Source organism: Ornithodoros turicata, chromosome 1 (genome assembly GCF_037126465.1).
Source record: "Ornithodoros turicata isolate Travis chromosome 1, ASM3712646v1, whole genome shotgun sequence".
Classification (NCBI taxonomy): domain Eukaryota; kingdom Metazoa; phylum Arthropoda; class Arachnida; order Ixodida; family Argasidae; genus Ornithodoros; species Ornithodoros turicata.
This window is the reverse complement of record NC_088201.1, coordinates 23,580,128-23,602,122: the sequence shown is the minus strand read 5'-3', so window position 1 is coordinate 23,602,122 and position 21,995 is coordinate 23,580,128. Positions and strand designations below refer to the sequence as shown.

At 44.7% G+C, this 21,995-nt stretch overlaps 1 long non-coding RNA gene across 1 annotated transcript in view; it reads left to right on the top strand.

Moving 5' to 3' along the window:
• LOC135377669 (uncharacterized) overlaps positions 1–20,774 on the top strand; it is a 69,472-nt gene extending 48,698 nt beyond the window's left edge. Inside the window, exon 5 of the long non-coding RNA XR_010418171.1 lies at positions 20,529–20,774. This is a non-coding gene — a long non-coding RNA (uncharacterized LOC135377669). The remainder of the gene's footprint in view (positions 1–20,528) is intronic.
• The last annotated feature ends 1,221 nt before the right edge of the window (positions 20,775–21,995 follow it).

Below are 21,995 nucleotides of genomic sequence, written 5' to 3'. Positions count from 1 at the left end.
AGAGTATTTTACTCAGGAAGTAAGGACCGCTGCCATTGAAGTGAAGCTGAACCATTGTGCGCCCACAGGGAGTAAGATGCAAAGCGCTCAGATAGACCTCTACCATAGAAACGTCATTATGACATTGGTAGACAGACTGAAACCGAAACAAATCGGAAGGGGAGGGCTGGGTTCCACGAACGGGCGCCTCCCATTGAAAGGAAAGCAGGATGGAGGGTCGCGTCCCTTTAAGGGACCATATCATAATCCCCTCAAGGCCGTGGCGTTCGAGCGCAACCTTGTTCACGTCTAGCTTCGAGCGTAGTTCAATTCTACCAAATTTGTGGCGCTGTCGAACACTATGACATCATTTGTTTACAAACAGGGAGAGCTGTATTGTTGGACATAAACGAAAACGATCTAAGCGTGAGATGATGACAACAACAGAGAGAGATGTTCAAGTTCATGATCTAAGCGTAATGCCGTAAAGCGTAAGGATCCACCTGCGTAATGCTATTTTGTGTCCGAAGTAACTTGGAAGTAACTCGTTCTTTTTTTAAGTAACTCAGTAACTGCGACTTCCATTCCAGGCTGAAGAACTTCGTTATTAACTTAGTTACATTTTGCACACGGTAACTTAACTTGTAACGAGTTCTTTTTGACCGGTAACTTCTCAATCTATGATATGAGCTGATATTATCTGATGCTAGTTGACGTCAGCTGAAATAGCTTATATTAGCTGACATTAGCTGAATTAGCTGACAGCTGATACTGGCTGATGTAGCTGATATTAACTGAATTAGCTAATATTAGGTGAGTTAGCTCACTGCCTGATTAGCTGATACAAGATGACTCCAGATACATATTGAAACATCCACGTCACCCGAGGACACAATGTGTAACCACCTCGAGGAGGTCCCGTTGAAAGTGCAGCCGGACTCTGACCATGTGACTTAATAGCTAATTCGACTACCTATTCACATCTATTAGCTAGCTACCTGATCAGCTCATATTAGCTCATAGTAGCTGACATTAGCTGATATTAGCTTATGTAGCTGATATTAGCTGACATTAGCTAATAGTAGCTGACTACCTGATTATATTATATTAGCTGATGTTAGCTGAATTAGCTAATATTAGCTGATGCTATCTGATGTTAGCTCAAATAGCTGATATTAGCTTTGTAGGGAAAAGACGACGAAAAAGACTTGGTAGACGACGTCTTCTATAAGATTTCTTACAGCGCTCTGGGCGCCAGATGAACGAAGTCATGTCGATGGCCTAGAGTTCCAGCTTGTTCAGCAGCTGCACTGGCCTACGAATGACAGCTCCATCAGGAAGCTGTACCTTACAAACACGGATCACCCCGTCGCCGCCGGGATAGGTTTTAATAATCCGGCCTAGAGGCCAAAGAACCCTTGATTGAAATCTTGAAGGTACAAGCACTAGCTCCCCTGTTCGAAACGGAACGACTGCTCTGTACTGGAGACGATTGCCGCTAGGTAGCTCGCAGATGTATTCCCGGCTCCATCGAGTCCAGCACTGTGCGAGCATTTCTTCTTGCTTGCGGTTCCTCTCGAGTAGAGTAGAGTGCGTCTCCTCCGGATCACCTTGGTCGTGATCAACTTGCGGTAAGGCAGTCAACCGCTTACCCACAAGAAAGTGAGACGGAAAGAGTGCAGAAAAGTATCTGGGGATGGTCTGACATGTAAGTCAGCGGTCTTGAGTTGACGATACCCTCTACCTCCGTCAAGATGGTTATCAGGCTGTCAAAGGTGAGGCTGCTGCGTCCGAGAGCTTTTCGCAGGGAGTCTTTCACAGTCTTGATAAGTCTCTCCCAAAATCCTCCCCACCAGGCGGCGCGCTCAGCAATGAAATGCCACCTGATGTTGTGGTTGGCGCAATATCGCTGTAGAAGTTCGCCATTGATGATACTAAAGATCTCTCGTAGGTCACGGGAGGCCCGCTTAAAGGTGGTGAAGTTGTCGGAATATATCTTGGATGGAACAGACCTGCGAGAGATCAATCTTCTGAAGGCCTGCATGAAACTCTGAATATTCATTGACGTGGTGAGTTCAAGATGTACAGCTCTGGTGACAGCACATGTGAACAATAAGATGCAGCACTTGTGGGTGACGTCGGAGTCATACGGAAGGAGGTACACAGGGCCGGCGAAGTCAAGTCCGGTGACGTCGAAAGGTTGCGTCTTAGAAAGACGGTCTGCAGGAAGAGGAGCAGTTCTTTGACATGTGGGCTTGCTTCCAAATCTACGACAGACCACACAAGAATAAAGGACTTTCTAAACCGTCTGACGTCCACGAATAACCCAGTACTTCTATCGAAGCTGTGCCAGAGTTCCCTGTACTCCAGCGTGCATTTGCTGAACGTGAACATGCGTGATCAATAGCCACGTAAATCGATGTCTGCTCGGAAGTACAATCGGCTTGGTCGTTGCCTGGTTCAAGTCACTGAGGTCCAACCGCGTTTGCAAGCGGAGGACTCCCTCTTCATCGATAAAGGTTGATAAAGCCTGCAGTTGCGAATGGCTATCAGGATGACAACCGAAGATGCTCACTTGTACGGTTTTTACCCAATATGTTTCAACATGATACAGTTCTTGAGCTGTGATTGTTCCGACGTATCTGTTGGGTTCTGGATGTCTATTATTGTGAACAAAGCGCAGGACCCAGGCTGTTACTGCCAAAACATGAGGGAACTTGCTGTAATCGTCCAACGAAAATAATGGTTGAGTAAAGGCCTGTGCAAGAGCCACAGATGTGTTCAGAGGCTCGTCGACCGTAGCTTGAGGCTTGCTCGTTGTTGTAGGCCAAGCTGTGGACTCGTCATAAAGCCAAGCAGGTCCAGCCCACCAGAGAATCTTATTTAAGAGCGCAGTTGCGGACACACCGCGTGTTAGAGACCTGCAGGGTTGTCAGTGCTAGGACAATGTCTCCAACAACTCAAAGGCAGGTGACGTTGAATCTCCGAAACTCGGTGGGTCGCAAACCGTGGTAGACGAGAAGGTGCGGTCTTTATCCACGAAAGGGCAATCATGGAATCTGCCCATGCATAGCAGCTACAAACGGGAATGAGCAAAGCGTCGGATATAGTCGTGAACAGTCGCGTCGCAAGTAGTGCTGCAAGCAGCTCCAACCTGGGAAGTGTCTGCCGCTTAAGGGGTGCAACTCGAGATTTTCCAATGACAAACGAGACCGTGCTCCCAGACGTAGCAGCGCTTCTGCGGTAGACAACGGCTCCATACGCTTGAGGACTGGCATCGGCGAAGACGTGTAACGTAGATTCGAGACGTTGAGGCGTCGAGGTATCAGTCAGAAGCCGTCGTTGTGAAAAACGTTGTAGAAGGCGAAGTCCTGAGCTATGTATTCCAAAGTTGGGCATCTTCCGGGGTCAGCTGAGCATCCCACGTAGTCTTTTTCTCCCATAGCCGTTGCAATAGAATCTTAGCGGTGATGGAAAATGGCGCAAGGAATCCGAAGGGATCATACAACCGTGAGACACCTTGCAAAACATAGCGCTTCGTATCTCTCTTGAGGCTCAAAAAATCGAGAACAGAGGCGAGGGAACATCAAAGTTCGTCATCAATGGTGTCCCAAGTGACGCCTAGCACTTCGACGGTAGTAGCTGTTCTGGTGACACCTCTGTTCACGAAGATTTGCTGAAGGGGGGCTGCATTGGTGTTCCATTTGCGGACAGGCATGCTGGCAGCATCGAAGATTTGAAGTGTCTCGTCAAACAGCCGAGTGGCCTCGTGGAGGTCACTAGCACCGGTGAGAAGGTCGTCAACATAAAATCACTGTCTCAGTCGCTTCAGACTTCACTCGAACTTTCGCCGAGAGTCCTACATAGTTTGAGGAGCAGACTCGGCAGTACCTTCACTGGTATCTTGAGGAGCAGACTCAGCAGTGGGCAGTTCGTTCGTATTAGGACTTCTCTGACGATAATACTCCAGTTCGAGGTCAGGTGGAAGCTTCCGAAGTAACTCTGTCATCAGCACAATGCCGTAGGAACTCTGACACTCGTAGGCTCTTGAGGTTGCGCATCCGGACAGTCAAGACGTCGTACAGTTGCCTCAGTCTTGTTACGTCGTCAGAGGAACGCACATTTGGTAACTCGAGGAGATGACTCATGTGCTCGTAAATCAAACGGTGACCGCTACCAAATTGCTGCTTGAGAATTTTGATGGCTGTCGGATAATTTTCGTTGGTCAAGTCCAGCCCCTTGATCGCAAGTTCCGATTTGCCCTTGACCAGCGTCCTAAGGTATTGGAACTTCGCAATGGTAGAGAGGGTACGGTTGTCATATATGCCGGAAACACATTGGTCCCAGAAGGACTGCCATGATGATAACTCTCCAGTAAACGGCTCGATGTGTAGCTTCGGAAGCTTTGGTGCGGTTGCGTGATGACGTTGAGACGACGCGGTCTGGCCTAAGCCCGCTCCGTCTGAGTCAGGAACCAATGGCGGAGTTGATTGAGACAGAAATCGATTAGCTCGTAGCGTGGCTGCCGTGATAATCTCCTGGTATAGTCGTTGCAGCCTTGTGCCTCTTGTCTCTCGTCGTCATCTACAGCTGCAGCGATCTCGCGGTTCATGTCTGACAGTATAGATGCCTTGGCTGTTAACAAAGAGAGCTTGAGCCTCAGATCTTCCCTGGACGGAGAAGGCGAGCTAACAATGTTCTTGATGTCATCAGCAAGTCTTGTGATTCGAAAACGAATCGGGGCACGCTGGCGGCAAGACGTTCCATGATTTCCGTTGGATTATCCGGTGTCCTTTCGTCCAGAGGCTGCGGCTCCCGGGTTCCGGCACCAAAAAGGTTGAAGGGAAAAGACGACCAGAAGTCCAAGATGATGTGCAAAGTTTAATGCCGACGAATCGACTGACTAAGCACCCGACTTAACATTGAATGAAAATGCAATTCAAAACACGCGCAATAACCTTGCGGCTTGTGAGTTGCGCTCTTCCTCGTCGTCTTTCTGATCTGTAAGATTTCTTATACTAGCTGATGCTAGCTGATGTAGCTGAAATAGCTGATATTAGCGGATGTAGCTGAAAGAGCTGATATTAGCTGATGTAACTGACATTAGCTGAGTTAGCTGAATTAGCACTTATTAGCTGATTAGCTGACGCCAGTTGAAATAGCTGATATTAGCTGATCTAGCTGACATTAGCGGAGTTAGCTGATATTAGCGGAGTTAGCTAGTAGGTGAATTAGCTCACTGCCTGATTAGCTGATACAAGATGACCCCCGATACATATTGAAACATCCAGGTCACCCGAGGACACAATGTGTAACCACCTCGAGGAGGTCCCGTTGAAAGTGCAGCCGGACTCTGACCATGTGACTTCATATCTAATTCGACTACCTATTCATATCTATTAGCTGGCTACCGGATCAGCTCCTATTAGCTGATAATAGCTGACATTAGCTTATATTAGCTTATGTAGCTGATATTAGCTGAGTTAGCTTATATTAGCTTATGTAGCTGATATTAGCTGAGTTAGCTTATATTAGCTAAATTAGCTAAAAGTAGCTGACTACCTGATTAGATTAGATTAGCTAATATTAGCTGATGCTATCTGATGCTAGCTCACATAGCTGATATTCACTGAAACAGCTTATATTAGTTGATGTAACTGACATTAGCTGAGTTAGCTGCATTAGCTAATATTAGCTGATTAGCTGATGTTAGTTGAAACAGCTGATATTAGCTGATTTATCTGATGTAACTGACATCAGCTGAGTTAGCTGAATTAGCTCATATTAGCTGAGCTGACTATCTGATTAGACTAGTGAGTGAGCGTAAGTGAGCCAGTCGAGAGCTGAGTGAACGACACAGAGGACTGGGCGGGCGGTGAGCCAACTTGAGTGACTGAGGATCAAAACTACCGAAGTCTATTTGAAACATCCACGTCACCCGTGGACACGATGCGTAACCACGACGAGGAGGCCCCGTTGAAAGTGTAGCCGGCCCCTGATCACGTGACTTCATAGCTAATTTGACTACCTATTTATACCTATTAGCTGACTACCTAATCAGCTGACATTAGCTGAATTAGCTGACATTGGCTGATATTACCTGATGGTAGATCATATGAAATTCAGCTAATGCTGTTCCGTCATGTTAGCTGAAATAGCTGAAAATAGCTTATATTAGATGACTACCTGATTAGATATTAGCTGATATCTGATGCTAGTTGACGTCAGCTGAAATAGCTTATATTAGCTGACATTAGCTGATATTTGCTGATATTAGCTGATGTAGCTTATTAGATATCTTATTCTAGCTGATGCTAGCTGATGTAGCTGAAATAGCTTAGCTGATGTAACTGACATTAGCTGAGTTAGCTGAATTAGGTAATATTAGCTGATTAGCTTACGTCAGTTGAAATAGCTGATATTAGCTGATCTGGCTGATATTAGCTGAGTTAGCTGATATTAATTGAATTAACTAATATTAGATGAATTAGCTCACTGCCTGATTAGCTGATACAAGATGACTCCCGATACATATTGAAACATCCACGTCAACCGAGAACACAATGCAAATAGCAAAAGTGATAGTACTGTTCAAAGGTGGAGACCGAGGTAACTTGGGAAATTATAGGCCGATATCGTTGTTGCCTATTTTCTCAAAAGTTCTAGAACGGGTTATTTTTTTACAGCTCGATTCCTTTATTACCAAGCTATCTATAATAACGGACTTTCAGTACGGCTTTCGTAAGGGGCGCTCCACGGAGCTCGCACTTCTCACGCGAAAAGAAATTATATCAAATGACCTGGAGAATAAAAAAATTACATTAGCTGTTTATGTTGATTTTCGGAAGGCCATTGAATCATTAAATCCTACAGTCCTGTTGCAGAAACTATATCGTTGTGGCATACGTGGAGTACCTCTTTCCCTATTGAAATCCTATCTCGCTTTTCGACAACAGTCAGTAGAAATCGATAGTAAATTATCTTCTCCCCTTCATATATCTTCTGGTGTACCTCAGGGCAGCATTCTTGGGCCTCTCCTGTTCAATATTTACATAACTGATATTGTTAAGGTTAGCTCCAACGTCCACTCCGTCATTTATGCTGACGATACCAGCCTTTTTTATCCGGGCACAGATTCCAATGAAATCCTTCATAGGGCCAACGGAGTGCTTTTAGCTTTAGAGAACTGGGTCAACAATAATTGCTTGCAAATAAATAGCAAGAAAACGAAAGTTGTACTTTTGTTTCAAAAAAAAAAAGCAAATTTCATTGAACGTTCCTTTGAAAATAGGAAACCCATAAATTGAAATCGTAAACGACATTAAAATACTTGGTGTGCATTTCTCGTGTTATATGAGCTGGAACGTGCACGTCAGTGAACTTTCCACTAAGCTATCCCGAGTATCTGGGATTTTATGGAAGTTTAGGTCTACACTTCCAACTCTTGTCAAACAAAAATTATATAACGCCATTTTTTTTCTCTCACCTTTGTTATGGTCATTTAGTGTGGGGAACCACAACTAAAACTAATAAGGATATATTGTCTAGAATTCAAAAGAAGGCGGTACACGCTATTTCCAATTAAACCTTCCTGGCACACTCACAGCCGCTGTTACGACGACTAGGCATCGTATCAGTTAAATACGTTTACGAATATAAGGCCATTACCCTGCTAAAACTCTCTGATGATCAGCTTCTTCGTCAACTATACAGTATGTCACTACTGGAGAAAAATACTAAGGCTCTTCAAACCCGTGCCAGGGAAACCTGGAAGGTACCCTGTTGCCGAACACAATATGGGTCACACATGCTACGCCACCAGCTGCCGCTCCTCCTAAACAAGCATGAGGAAATCTTTGTAAACCAGGAGTTCAAAAACATCACTAACAGGCGTCTCCGGTTATACTGGGTTGAAAACATGCAAGCGTAAACAGTTACGATGTCATGGTATTTTTTTGACATAATTAAATTCCAAATTAATTAATTGAATGAAATTCTAAAAATTGTAGTAAATTTTGTGTGATTTTTCCTTTACTCAGTGAGCTGTATCGAGTACATCTGCTTTATGATTTTTTCTTTTCACTGTTCTTATGTTTCTACTTACTACAGAAAGTGTATGGGTACTGCAGTAAATTTTGCATGATTTTTTCCTTTACTTAGTGAGCTGCATTGAATGCTTGTATTCTATAATTTTTCTTTTCGCTATTATCCTGTGTCATATTTCTACTTATTACAGAAAGTTTATGGGTATGAGAATATGTAGCGTAGGCTATTGTGTGTTTGATTCTTGTGCATTATTTATCTTTACTGTATTTCTGCGTCTTAATTATAGTGCTGCCTAGTGTCAGGGCGGCCCCCGGATGCCCTCAAGCTACTTTGATGAAGCTTTTTTTCCGGGGCCACCGCCATCTTTTGTTAGATGGAAACGGAAACAATAAAAAAAATGTGTAACCACCTCGAGGAGGTCCCGTGGAAAGTGCAGCCGGACTCTGACCATGTGACTTAATAGCAAATTCGACTACCTCTTCACGTCTATTAGCTGGCTACCTGATCTGCTCATATTAGCTGATAGCAGGTGACATTAGCTGATATTAGCTTATGTAGCTGAAATTAGCTGACATTCGCTTGTCGCGTGTTGAGTGAGGCCAGGAGACAAAAGGCGTCAAGTCGGACCAGACTATTTTATTGACCGTTCTGGCCGGTCGCTCGAGTAGAAGAAGTAACTAGCTCGCATCTCGCGAGCGCGAGGTGGCAGGGCAGAAAAAGGGTCATGTGACCAAAGGCGATGTTGGTGCAGCTAGTGCTGCTACATCATCCTCCCTCCCCTGGAGAAAGATGATGCTGAAGCTGCAGGCTGGACAGTGCGGTGCAGATCCCACGATACGTGCTTGCTTGAAGCTGGGCGCAGTGGGAAAGATCGAGATGCGGCTGAGGGGCGGTACGATCGTCATGCTGTGTGTCAGGCTCGTTCGAAGAGTCTGAAGAAACTTCCAGCTGGGTGAAATGCGCCTGAGATGAGGGGTCTAGGTGAGCGGGTTGCAGCCTATCGATGGAAATGTTGTCCTCCCGGCCATTAAGCTGTACGCGGTAGAAGTTGTCGTATCGGTGCAGAACTTGAAAGGGGCCGTCGAAATGAGGTTGAAGAGGCTTACGAACGGCATCCCGGCGAATAAAAACATGTGTACAGCTTTCAAGCTCTGGGCTGATGAAGGGATGGCTACGAAGGCTTCGTCGGGTTGGGGAAGGGCAGAGCTGGGACATTGTCAAACGGAGTTGGTGAAGGAATGACGATGGCTCGGCTGCTTCGGGGCGCACAGGATGGAAGAATTGTGACGGCAAACGTAGTGACGTCCCGTAGACGAGTTCTGCGCTGGAGGCGCCGATGTCTTGCTTGAGGGCCGTCCGAATACCGAGCAGCACTGTAGGAAGAGCGGCGAACCACTGGGTACGCTCACGCGCGCAGGAGAGGGAGGCCTTAAGGTGTCGGTGTCGGTATCTAGTAACTGGCTCGGGAGTTTCCCTGGAAGGTACATGGTGGTGTACAGTTGCGAGCCTTGGTGCGGAAACGGCGATGATACCAGCAAATTCCAGCTGGAGATGGGGAACGTCGATGCGCGAAGCGGGATCGGCGTGAAGACGGAGAAGGACTGCAGCGGCGGAGACAAAAGGCGTCAAGTCGGACCAGACTATTTTATTGACCGTTCTGGCCGGTCGCTCGAGTAGAAGAAGAAGTAACTAGCTCGCATCTCGCGAGCGCGAGGTGGCAGGGCAGAAAAAGGGTCATGTGGCCAAAGGCGATGTTGGTGCAGCTAGTGCTGCTACACGCTCATATTAGCTTATGTAGCTGATATTAGCTGACATTAACTGAGTTAGCTTATATTAGCTAAATTAGCTGATTAGAGGTGAATTAGCTGACATTGGCTGATATTAGCTGATTGTAACTCATGTCTAATTCATCTAATGTTCAGTGATGTTAGCTGAAATAGCTGAAAATACCTTATATTAGCTGACATTAACTCACATTGGCTGAATTAGCTGATATTAGCTGATGTAGCTGACGTAACTGACATTAGCTGAGTTAGCTGATATTAGATGACTACCTGATTAGATGATATTATCTGATGTACCTGATATTAGCTGAGTTAGCTGATATTAACTGAATTAGCTCATATTAGCTGACTGCCTGATTAGAGATTCGCTGATATTAGTTGATTTAGCTAATATTAGGTGGATTAGCTCACTGCCTGATTAGCTGATACAAGATGACTCCCGATACATATTGAAACATCCACGTCACCCGAGGACACCGAGGTGATGTGTAACCACCACGAGGAGGTCCCGTTGAAAGTGCAGCCGAACTCTGATTATGTGACTCGCTAGCTAATTCGACTGCCTATTCATATCTATTAGCTGGCTACCTGATCAGCTCATATTAGCTGCTAGTAGCTGACATTAGCTTATATTAGCTGATATTAGCTGACATTAGCTCATATTAGCTGACATTAGCTAAGTTAGCTTATATCAGCTGAATAAGCTAAAAGCAGACTTGTACGTATTTAGAGTATTGTATTTAAAATACTGTAATACAGTTTGCGGTATTTTGATATTCTACTCAATACTTTTTGTTTTGTGTATTTGTACTCTATTTCAAATACATTTTATGGTATTTTCTACTCAATATTCTAATTACATATTTTGGATCTCCCTCTCAAACTTTGTGTCTCATCTTTCCATTATTTCCTGAAGTTTCCTGAGTCCCTCGGACTTGACCCGAACATTGGCCCTTCTTGGAAGTCCCCATTTAGAGATCTTGCCCCGTGTGTACTAATCCTTTGTCAGTGAGGGTTCTATTATGCGTGCCCTGACGCGGTGACGCCGAATTCTGACCAGCTCCGGTGGCGCAGCGGTAACGCGTGCGCTTGGAGACTGGGAGGTCCGCGGTTCGAATCCGCGGGCCGGCTGTGCCGTCTGGGGTTTTTCCTGGGTTTCCCTCAGATGTGTAATAGGTGTATGCCGGCACAGTTCCCCTGAAGTCGGCCCATGGACGCAGCTATCCTCCCCCCGAGCGGATTCCGCTCGGTCTTCCACTTCACCCTTTCCTCCTCTCCACCACCTTTCCCTTCCCGAGAAACATGCCGCCTAATCAGGCAGGCAGACCTCTCGGGTTCCTCCCAACGACACTCCTCCTCCTCCTCCACGCCGAATTCTGACCTCGCCGAGCAGGGGCTTGCTAGAAGTTTGCTTTGTTCTGGGTCACATATACTTAGTGGAGTTATGTGCTATCTCTTTGTCATGTTTTTGGGACTTGTGTTTAGATGACTCCTATCGCACAGCGGCGGCTAGGGTAGTGCGCGGGTTTAGATGATTCATGTCACATGGAAATGATCCCTACGTTTCGTATGCAGTTTCTCCTTAATGCCTTTAACCATCTCGACATTGATATTTCCATGAATCTTCATCAGTTCAAATGTTCTGCCCATCGTCTACTTTGTAACTGATTATGTCTGATTATTTCCCGATTTTTATTTTGTTTAATCCTGAATTGATATACAGCTGCTATTTCAGCTGGTTGTTCGTTCCTATGAATTCAGTTGTATATTATATTTTTATAGTGCACTGCCCAGGAGGCTGTTGTCAGCCGTTGGTGGGCACGATACAAATAAATACAAACAAACAAACAAACAATAGCGGCGACTTGCCGCATTGACCAGTGACCGGTGACTTTTTGCGTTCAAGGATAAATAGTATCTTAATTGTATTTCAAATACTTTTTGAAGTATTTTGTACTCTATCTTAATTATTTTAATTTGCATGTATTTATACCATATCTTAATAACATTCTAACATTAGTATTTATCTTAAATACATTTCTGAGTATCTTGTACATATCTGCCTAAAAGTAGCTGACTACCTGATGTCAGTTGAAATAGCTTATATTAGCTGAGTTGGGTGATATTAGATGACTACATGATTAGATGATATTATCTGATCCTAGTTGACGTCAGCTGAAATAGCTTATATTAGCTGACATTAGCTGATATTAACTGAATTAGGTAATATTATCCGACTACCTGATTAGATATTAGCTGATATTAGTTGAATTAGCTAATATTAGATGAATTACCTCACTGCCTGATTAGCTGATACATGACTCCCGATACATATTGAAACATCCACGTCACCCGAGGACACAATGTGTAACCACCTCGAGGAGGTCCCGTTGAAAGTGCAGCCGGATATTAGCTGACATTAGCTGAGTTAGCTATTATTAGCTGTATTAGCTAATATTAGCTGATGCTATCCGATGTTAGTTCAAATAGCTGATATTCGCTGAATTAGCTGATATTAGCGATGTAGCTTATCAGATATTATCTTACACTAGCTGATGTAGCTGAAATAGCTGATGTAACTGACATTAGCTGAGTTAGCTGAATTAGCTAATATTAGCTGATTAGCTGATGTCAGTTGAAATAGCTGATATTAGGTGATCTAGCTGAGTTAGCTGAATTAGCTAATATTAGCTGAGCTGACTAGCTGATTAGACTAGTGAGTGAGCGTAAGTGAGCCAGTCGAGAGCTTAGCGGCCTGTGAGTGAGCCTGGGTGAACGAGGCAAAGGACTGGACGGGCGGTGAGTGAACTTGAGTGAGCGAGAGTCAAAACTGCCGAGTTTGAAACATCCACGTCACCCGAGGACACAATGCGTAACCACGTCGAGGAGGTCTCGTTCAAAGTGTAGCCGGCCTCTGATCACGTGACTTCATAGCTAATTTGACTACCTATTTATACCTATTAGCTGGCTACCTGATTTTCTGATATTAGCTAAATTAGCTGATAAGAGCTGAATTTATAAGAGCTGAAATAAGAGCTGAAACCTTATATCTAATTCAGCTAATGTTCAGTGATGTTAGCTGAAATAGCAGAAAATAGCTTATATTAGCTGACATTAACTCACATTGGCTGAATTAACTGATATTAGCTGATGTAGCTGATATTAGATGACTGCCTCGTTAGATGGTATTAGCTGATACGGTATTATCTGATGCTAGTTGACGTCAGCTGAAATAGCTTATATTAGCTCACATTAGCTGATGTTAGGTGATCTAGCTGAGTTAGCTGAATTAGCTAATATTAGCTGAGCTGACTAGCTGATTAGACTAGTGAGTGAGCGTAAGTGAGCCAGTCGAGAGCTGAGCGGCCTGTGAGTGAGCCTGGGTGAACCAGGCAAAGGACTGGACGGGCGGTGAGTGAACTTGAGTGAGCGAGAGTCATAACTGCCGAAGTTGAAACATCCACGTCACCCGATGACACAATGCGTAACCACGTCGAGGAGGTCCTGTTGAAAGTGTAGCCGGCCTCTGATCATGTGACTTGATAGCTAATTTGACTACCTATTTATACATATTAGCTGACTACCTGATTAGCTGATATTAGCTGAATTAGCTGATGAGAGAAGATATTAGCTGCATTAGATATTAGCTACCTGATTAGATTAGCTGATGCTAAGTGATGCTAGCTGAAGTAGTTGATCTTAGCTCACAGCTGAATTAGCTGGCATTAACTTACATTGGCTGAATTAGCTGATATTAGCTGATGTAACTGACATTAGCTGATATTATAGCTGACTACCTTATTAGCTTAATTAGCTGATGCTAGCTGAATTAGCTGACATTAGCTGAATTTGATGACATTAACTTACATTGGCTGAATTAGCTTATATTAGCTGATGTAGCTGATGTAACTCATATTACCTGGTGCTAGTTGATGTCAGCTGAAATAGCTTATGTTAGCTGGCATTAGCTGAATTAGCTGACATTAAGTGATATTAGCTGAGGTAGCCGATAGTGGATGAGTTAGCTAATATTAGTTGAATTAGCTAATATTAGCTGACCACCTGATTAGATATCTGATATTAGCTGATGTTAGCTTATATTAGCTGAATTAGCTTATATTAGCTGATGTAGGTGAATTAGCTCACTGCCTGATTAGCTGATACAAGATGACTACCTACTCATAGCAACTGACTCCCGATACATATTGAAGCATCCGCATCACCCGAGGACACAATGCGCAACCGCCTCGATGAGGTCCCTTTGAAAGTGCAGCCGGCCTCTAACCATGTGACTTCACAGGTAATTCGACTACCTATTCATACCTATTAGCTGGCTACCTGATTAGCTTATATTAACTGAATTAGCTAATATTAGCTAACTACCTGGTTAGATGATATTAGCTGATATAGGTGATATTAGCTGACATTCGCTGAATTAGCTAATATTAGCTGATGTAGCTGATTAGCATATATTAGCTTATATTAGCTGATGCTAGCTGATGTCAGCTGGAATAGCTGATATTACCTCACATTATCTGAATTAGCTGACATTAGTTGATGTAGCTGATATTAGCTTATGTTAGCTGAATTAGCGGACTACCTGACTAGCTGATGCTAGCTGACTACCTATTCATAGCAACTGACTCCCGATACATATTGCAACATCCACGTCACCCGAGGACACAATGCCTAACCGCCTCGATGAGGTCCCATTGAAAGTGTAGCCAGCCTCTGATCACATCACTTCATAGCTAATCCAGCTACCTATTCACACATATTAGCTGGCTCCCTGATTAGCTTATGTTAGCTGACATTAACTGAGTTACCTGATGTTAGCTGAATTAGCTAATATTAGCTGACTACCTGATTACCTTATATTCAGTGAATTTAGCTGATATTAGCTGATGCTAGCTGATTGGATATTAGCTGATTTTAGGTGATGCTCGCTGATGTTAGCTGAAATAGCTGATATTAGCTGTTGTGGCTGATATTAGTTGAGATTAGCTAATATTAGCTGAATTTGCTGACTACCTGATTATCAGATACTAGCTGACTACCTATTCATAGCGACTGAATCCCGTTCAGACCTCTGCATAGCTCACTCATGAGCACGCTCATTCATGCTCACTGACGCTCAATTCGGCCAATTAACTGAGCGTGAGTGAGCGAGGAGATAGTGGAGCGGTCAGCGAGTGAGCGTGAGTGATCGAGTCGAGAGCTGAGCGGCCGGTAAGTTAGCCTAAGTGAGCGAGGCAGAGGACTGGGCGGGCGGTGAGTGTAGTTGAGTGAGCGAGAGTCAAAACTGCCGAGGTCTGCACTCAAGGTAAATAAGAACAACAGTCTCCAATAAGTCCCTGTTATTGATAATAAAACTAGTGCTATTGAGGAAAGCAAGGCCTAGTGCGGGAAAGTCTTCTGCAATGGACAATGAAATGCTTACTGTCGCTATATCGTGCTCAACACGAAAGTATATCACTTGAGATTATGCCTGCAAAGATATTGCGAAATGATTATTGACTGCAGTCCATCAGTACACCATAATCCTGCATCCAGAGGCATGTTCCCAAATAGGTAATGACTAAGAGCAACATGCCTACTGAATCTAATGAATGCAGTGGCAAAACCTGCCACAAAATCAGGATAACAACTTTGAGCACTATATATATCAAGCAAGAACGACGCAGAAAACCACTCTGCAGCCATTCTGAGATTTCAGTTATATTGGGGAACTAAAAGGTAGAGTGCTTACAAAAATTTACTGAAGCTAAGTACCCCTGATGGTACTGTTCCATTTCGTAGCATGATCCCATTGAGAAGACAGAAATAGCTATAGGTCATAAATATACCAAGGGACTGATGAATGTCTCTCCATACTGCCTTCCATGACCTCCAAGAATAAAATCAGCACATGGCAGTGTATTGCAAAAATAGTACCACATTCTAAAAACAGAGCTTCACCGCACAACACGCTTTGCGCCAACCATTACCACGAATGATAGGCTTATAGTATCTGATTCGAAGAGAAAGGGGGACGTACGCCTTTTTCTGTCAATTTGGATATACATATATATCCCAACTTCACCACATAGCACGGTGAAGGCCAATCATTGCACAGAATGATACTGTTATCGCTCCTGATTTGTGGAAAGAGCAGAGCGTACGACTTTTTGTGACAATTAACATAACTGCATAAGTGTCACAAAAAGGCGTATTCCTCCCATTTTTAACCAATCATGGGGCAGAACGATGTCATTCGGGATGGTGATTGGCTAAGAGCGTGCTATGCGGTGAAGTTCTGTTTTAAAGTTAATGATAATTGACACAAAAAGGCATACGCTCCCCTTCCTCTTCGTATCAGAAGCGATAACCCTAACAAACGTGGCAAAACCGTGAGTACTTGCCGCGCGTTGTTCAGTGCAACAACTGCCTCCGCTGCGGTGATGTGGCTGCATGCTGTAGCCGACGCAAGACATGTCCCAACTGCAGGTCCTCCAACGAGAGCCCGATGTGCCGTGAACCCGAACCTAATTGCATAAACTGCAAAGAGCATCATACTGCCACTTCCAGAGAGTGCCCTACTTTAAGGGTGCAACGGCATATCTCCAGGGAACGGTCGCGCTCCAGGAGCAGTTGCCGAGGGGCAAAGGCTAAAGTCCGACTGACAAGGCGCCGCAATCAATCTAAGCCACTAAGACACGAAAGACTCAGGAGAAGCCTCCAAATGCGGGTGTACAACCCTCTCCTCAGAGCCTTCACGCACCACCACAGCAGATCATTTGGGCGGAAACTGAGCTCCCCCCTCTAACCCCCGTAGACCGTCAGAAGGCTGAGGCCGCCGCTCCGCTACAACTCCATGGAAAGAATAACGACCTCCCGCCGCTCCCACTCCACTCCCAGCCAGCTGACCGCACGGTGTTAGACCGTCCAGAAGGTGCAGATCTGCCCATGGTCATTATCCAGCTTCTCTTTTCTGCACTGAAGGCTATCGTTTCTGCCGTTCCTGATTGTACCGCACTAGCTGAAACCCACTCTGTCCTAGAGCTTGAAGCCGTGATAGCTCCCCTGCTTCTCCCTGGCAGCAGGCGTTAACAGCACCAGCATTCGTGCATCAACAGGCGGACAATTATGACTGAACGTAGAAACAGAAGACTATTTGTAGCGGTTGGCAGGAAGGAGACGGAGAACTGGTTGCTGTTCTGTCGGAAGCCAGAACCGGACTGGCCCGATATTTATTTCTCGCGCCTCGTGCGCCAGGGGCGCTGGCGGTGTCGCTGGCAGTGTGGCTGCTACAGGGGCCCCCCTCTAGCGCTCTCCTGGAGGCAGAGAGCGATAGCAGTGATAGTGAGTAAGCGACGGGGACCACGCGACGTGGCGAGTGGCCGGAGGTGGGTCTGTCGGCCATCACCAGTCGTCGCTTTAGGGCGACTGCCTAGGAGGGGGCAGCTGTAGCCGCACCACTACCGCCATCCACAGCGCACCTGGAATCGCGGCGCGCGATATTAAACTGCAGCCCAACCAGTTCGGCTCTGGCTACCAACCAGAACGGTTGTGACCGTGATTATTCTAGTTGAGCCAACATATTTATCCCCCCACATCCCCAATGGAATGCTAGAAGCCTGTCTCATCAACAGGTCGATCTGAAACTCATTTTACGGAAGATGGACTTTGACGTGCTAGCGATACAAGAGAGCCTTACCCAACCATTGTTCAAGATGCCACCGTTTGTCTCCTAGCACGCTAAGGGCCATCATGCGGAGGACATCCCGCGGGCATCCCTATTTGCCAAACTGTCCATTGCTCAGGATGGAATCGACCTCTCTCGCCTTTGCTTGTCAACCGAGGAATATGTAGGGTGCCAACTGAAGGCCGGCTCCAATTCAGTGTGAGAGAACTGATGTTCTGAGGCTGGAACAACATAGAAGGGACAATCAGATACAAGGCCTCAAGTTGCCTAAGAAATTAACGATGAAAGATGAAAGTCACTGAAAAGGTTAGCCATCTGTAGGACTCGAACCCACATCTTCGGTACACCGGTAATCCAGAAGATGTGGGTTCGAGTCCTATACAGCTGGCTAACCTTTTCAGGGACTTTCATCTTTCATCCAATTCAGTCACCGTGATATCTGTGTATCAGTGGGGTCATGCTCCACCCACACTCTTAAAAATGAACTTCACCGCGTAGCACGCTCCTAGCCAACCACCATCTCGAATGATATCGTTATCTGCCCTGATTTGTTGAAAACGGGAGCCGTACGCCGTTTTTGTGACAATTATGAACAGCATAAGTGTGAACAAGAGAGAAACTGATGTTCTGAGGCTGGAACAACATAGAAGGGACAGATACAAACAAAGCCTCAAATTGCCTAAGAATTCAACGATGAAAGATGAAAGTCACTGAAAAGGTTAGCCAGCTGTAGGGATCGAACCCACATCTTCTGGATTACCGGTCCAGGGCTGTACCAATTGAGCTAAGCTAACACGCCGCTCCAGCGACTTTCGGGGTGCGTAATCTGAAGGGACGACAAACCAGCCACTCACTCTCACTCACCCTGAGGCTTATACATGTATTTAGCAGACTACGCTGCAAATTTATTGATTTTGATAAGGATTATTAAAACTGAAGTTGACATTGTGCCGTATTGTAATACGTCTGCCGTTGCTCTCTAAACTCCTCGAAATTGCAACTCACCTCATTGCATATCACATTTCTGTGACATATTATCATTATCACGGTTGTAGCAGTTACATAACCCCCTGGTGCAAACGGAAGCTTTTTTGGCTTCTTTTGACTTCAAAGCGCTAGAGCAGTTAGTGCTCTGGGTGTGTCGAACTTGGGCCTGTTGACGTGTTATAAACATAGATTGAGAAGTTACCGGTCAAAAAGAACTCGTTACGAGTTAAGTTACCGTGTGCAAAATGTAACTAAGTTCATAACGAAGGTCTTCAGCCTGAAATGTAACTCGCAGTTATTGAGTTACTTAAAAAAAAAAGAACGAGTTACTTCCAAGTTACTTCGGACACAAAATAGCCTTACGCAGGTGCAGCGCGTGTGAGCAGTTGAGTTAGACCTTAAGTTGCCTGCGGAGGAGTGCAACACGCTTAGATTGTTTTCGTTTATGTCCAACAATACAGCTCTCCCTGTTTCTAAACAAATGACGTCATAGTGCTCGACAGCGCCACAAATTTGGTAGAACTGAACTACGCTCGAAGCTAGACGTGAACAAGGTTGCGCCAGAAAGCTACGGCCTTGAGTGGATTAGGATATGGTCCCTTAAAGGGATGCGACCCTCGGTCCTGCTTTTCTTTCAATGGGAGGCAGCCAACAAGTGCCCGTTCGTGGAACCCAGCCCTCTCCTTCCGATTTGTTTCGGTTTCAGTCTGTCTACCAATGTCATGATGACGTTTCTATGGTAGAGGTCTATTCGAACGCTTTGCATCTTACTCCCTGTGGGCGCACAATGGTTCAGCTTCATTTCAATGGCAGCGGTTCCTACTTCCTGAATAAAATACTGTCATTGATTGAATATCACGTTTTATGGCAAAACATGCCATGAAGGAACCGGAGAGAAAGCAAGAAAATATGTGGACGTGAGTGAAAAGTGAGTTAAAAGTAACTTGGGACTGAACTTCAGTTACTTTTGCAAAGTTACCTGAAAAAGGAACGAGTTCCTCCGAAAGTTACCACGGCGCAAAAGTACCGAGTTAAGTTACAAGTTACTAAAAAAAAGGAACTTAGTCTCAGTAACGAGTTACCTCGAACTCCGGTTATAAACCTCGACAGGGAATTATATATATAAAAAAAGCTGTCTTCGCATCGTAGAAGATTGCCGTGTCCGTGATTCGATATATAACGTTGTAGTGGATGAGGCAATTAAACACAGAAGGACAAACACAACGCCCAGTTGCAAACTTCGATTCTTCAACTGCCATCATTCGAGTGATTGATAGTTCACGAAAGCTGCTGTTATCTCCGTGGCGAGTCTTTATCACATCCTGGACCTTCGGTCCCCTGCGTGAAAATCACTCTTGGGTAGAAACTGAGTTGCAAGGAACTTATACATACTTCTAACTCGATACTTTCCTCAATAACTAATTGCAGCATGAGGAGTTACTTGGGAAGTAACCTGTAAATGTAGCTAGTTGTAACCAAATTTTTGTGTGTACCTGTAAAATGGAACTGCAATTTTGTTATTCAGGTACCGCCGTGCTTTTCCACGCATGAGTTCCCAAACGCCATTTCGTCGTTCTCTAGAACGGCTAGTAGAAATACTAGAACTGTAATTGTCAAGTTACTTTAACTTGCTAGCTGTAGCTGCAACTGGCTGCAACTCGAAACAAAGTATATCTAATTATAACTTAGTTTCCCATGACTGATCAAAATATCGGCAGTATAAGCTAATCGCACCTACTATAATGACAGTGTATAGGTGACCAAGGACTGTTTTGACGTGGACGGCATCATTTCTATGAGCTTGAGCCTATAGTCCTGTCCGGTTGTGTTTTGTGTCCCTACCACTTCCTGATGCTAAAAAAAAATGACACCGTGCACGACTGTTTTGAGATTTGCCAGTGGGTCAGGAACCAACTCAATCAGGCGATTTGCATGGTCCACAGGGCCAAACCGAAAGCAACTACAAATCCCATCATGATAGCAAAAACGTTTATTATAAAATTCCATCATAAATAATTGTGTGAGAATTTTACTGAGATATCTTGCAGGGCTACCGAGAAGAAGAAATATCGGTGGCTTCCCGACCTGAGGCTTTTCAATCTAGACTTTAAATCTGAATATGAGACTTCAATCTACCTGCATCAGATCGCCGGATTTCCCTCTTTTCGAGGCTTACTCATAAGCGATGATGAACATTATAAGGAATGATTTTACACGGCGAAGAAATGGCTTTATGTTTGACGCAATTGGCCACCACGTAAAGGTCGTTCCCGAAACGCCACGGTGAAGCCTGTCGGAATTTGGGGTAAATTATGCATTAAAGGATTATTTCTCCCCTGGTCTCCTTCTTTATCACGTACATAACACGCAAAGTTGTCCCAAATTGTGGTAAATGGCGCATGCTAATGCGTCGTACTTTCAACAACAGAGGCTGCGCGGATGCTTTGTCGCGGGTCCACAACCCTCGACCCTTAATGGGCTTTTCTGCCTCGCTCATTTTAGCCCATAATGACAACGCGTTTCTCGAGTTAGCGAGTCTCATGTCGCTGGAGCTTGACAAATGTTCCCCGCAAATTTGCTTTATGAGAGAACTTTTTCTTTCTTACGTTCGGTTTATACGCTATGTAGCCACGGTGCATCTCAAGTTTTCAGAAACGAGTTAAAATACTGTTTTTATCTAGAAGTTGAGTGTTTTGTTTAATTCTGAGGTAAAAGATAACAATAATTGAGGGTTTACGTCCCAAGACAGCTGAGATCTGAGGTAAAAGAAAAAAGAAGAAACGTGTACGAGTGATGAATACGTTGTGCTAAGATAGAAGCAGGTACAGAAGCACGTGTTCAGCGCATCATACTTGCCGATTGCTTCAATTATAAAATAAATTATGGTATAAAATAACGAAGTCGATTGGCTTGCCTCCTGATAATTGTGTGCATCTTAACGTATCTTATCAACACATCTTAGGATCTCAGAACACAGTTCTCTGAGTTCTGTAAAACACATTCTTATTCCTATATAGGGATAAGATATGTGCAGGAGGGTACTCCTTCAAGACGTCTCTCTGATATGTCACTATTTTCTAGCATTACAGTGTAACATTTTACAGCCCACAACAGCCGTGTGCTTATCGTTTATGTGTTTAGTGGCTATACGGCAACACCGCCAGCGTAACAAATCAGGAAGATTCAAGAGTTTCCTCTCTTTGTTTTTTTTTTATATCTATTGTTAATGAAGCCTTCCGCTATGAGCGGGCATTTTAGGCTACAAGGTACAAGCCACGTAGATTACGTTTTATTCTCACCTTGTATTGTGTGTATTATATCGGGCATCACCCCATGTACCCATAGGGACTGAAACCGGAACGGAAGCGAAAACCGCTTGGAACCCAAATTCCTTCCAGAACCGTAACAGGAACGTAACCGCAATGCACTATCGGCAGTCAACCGAAACAGTAACCTGAACCGAAAAATGTGATTTCGGTTACCGGTTCATATGAATCGGTTCAAGCGTGAACGCG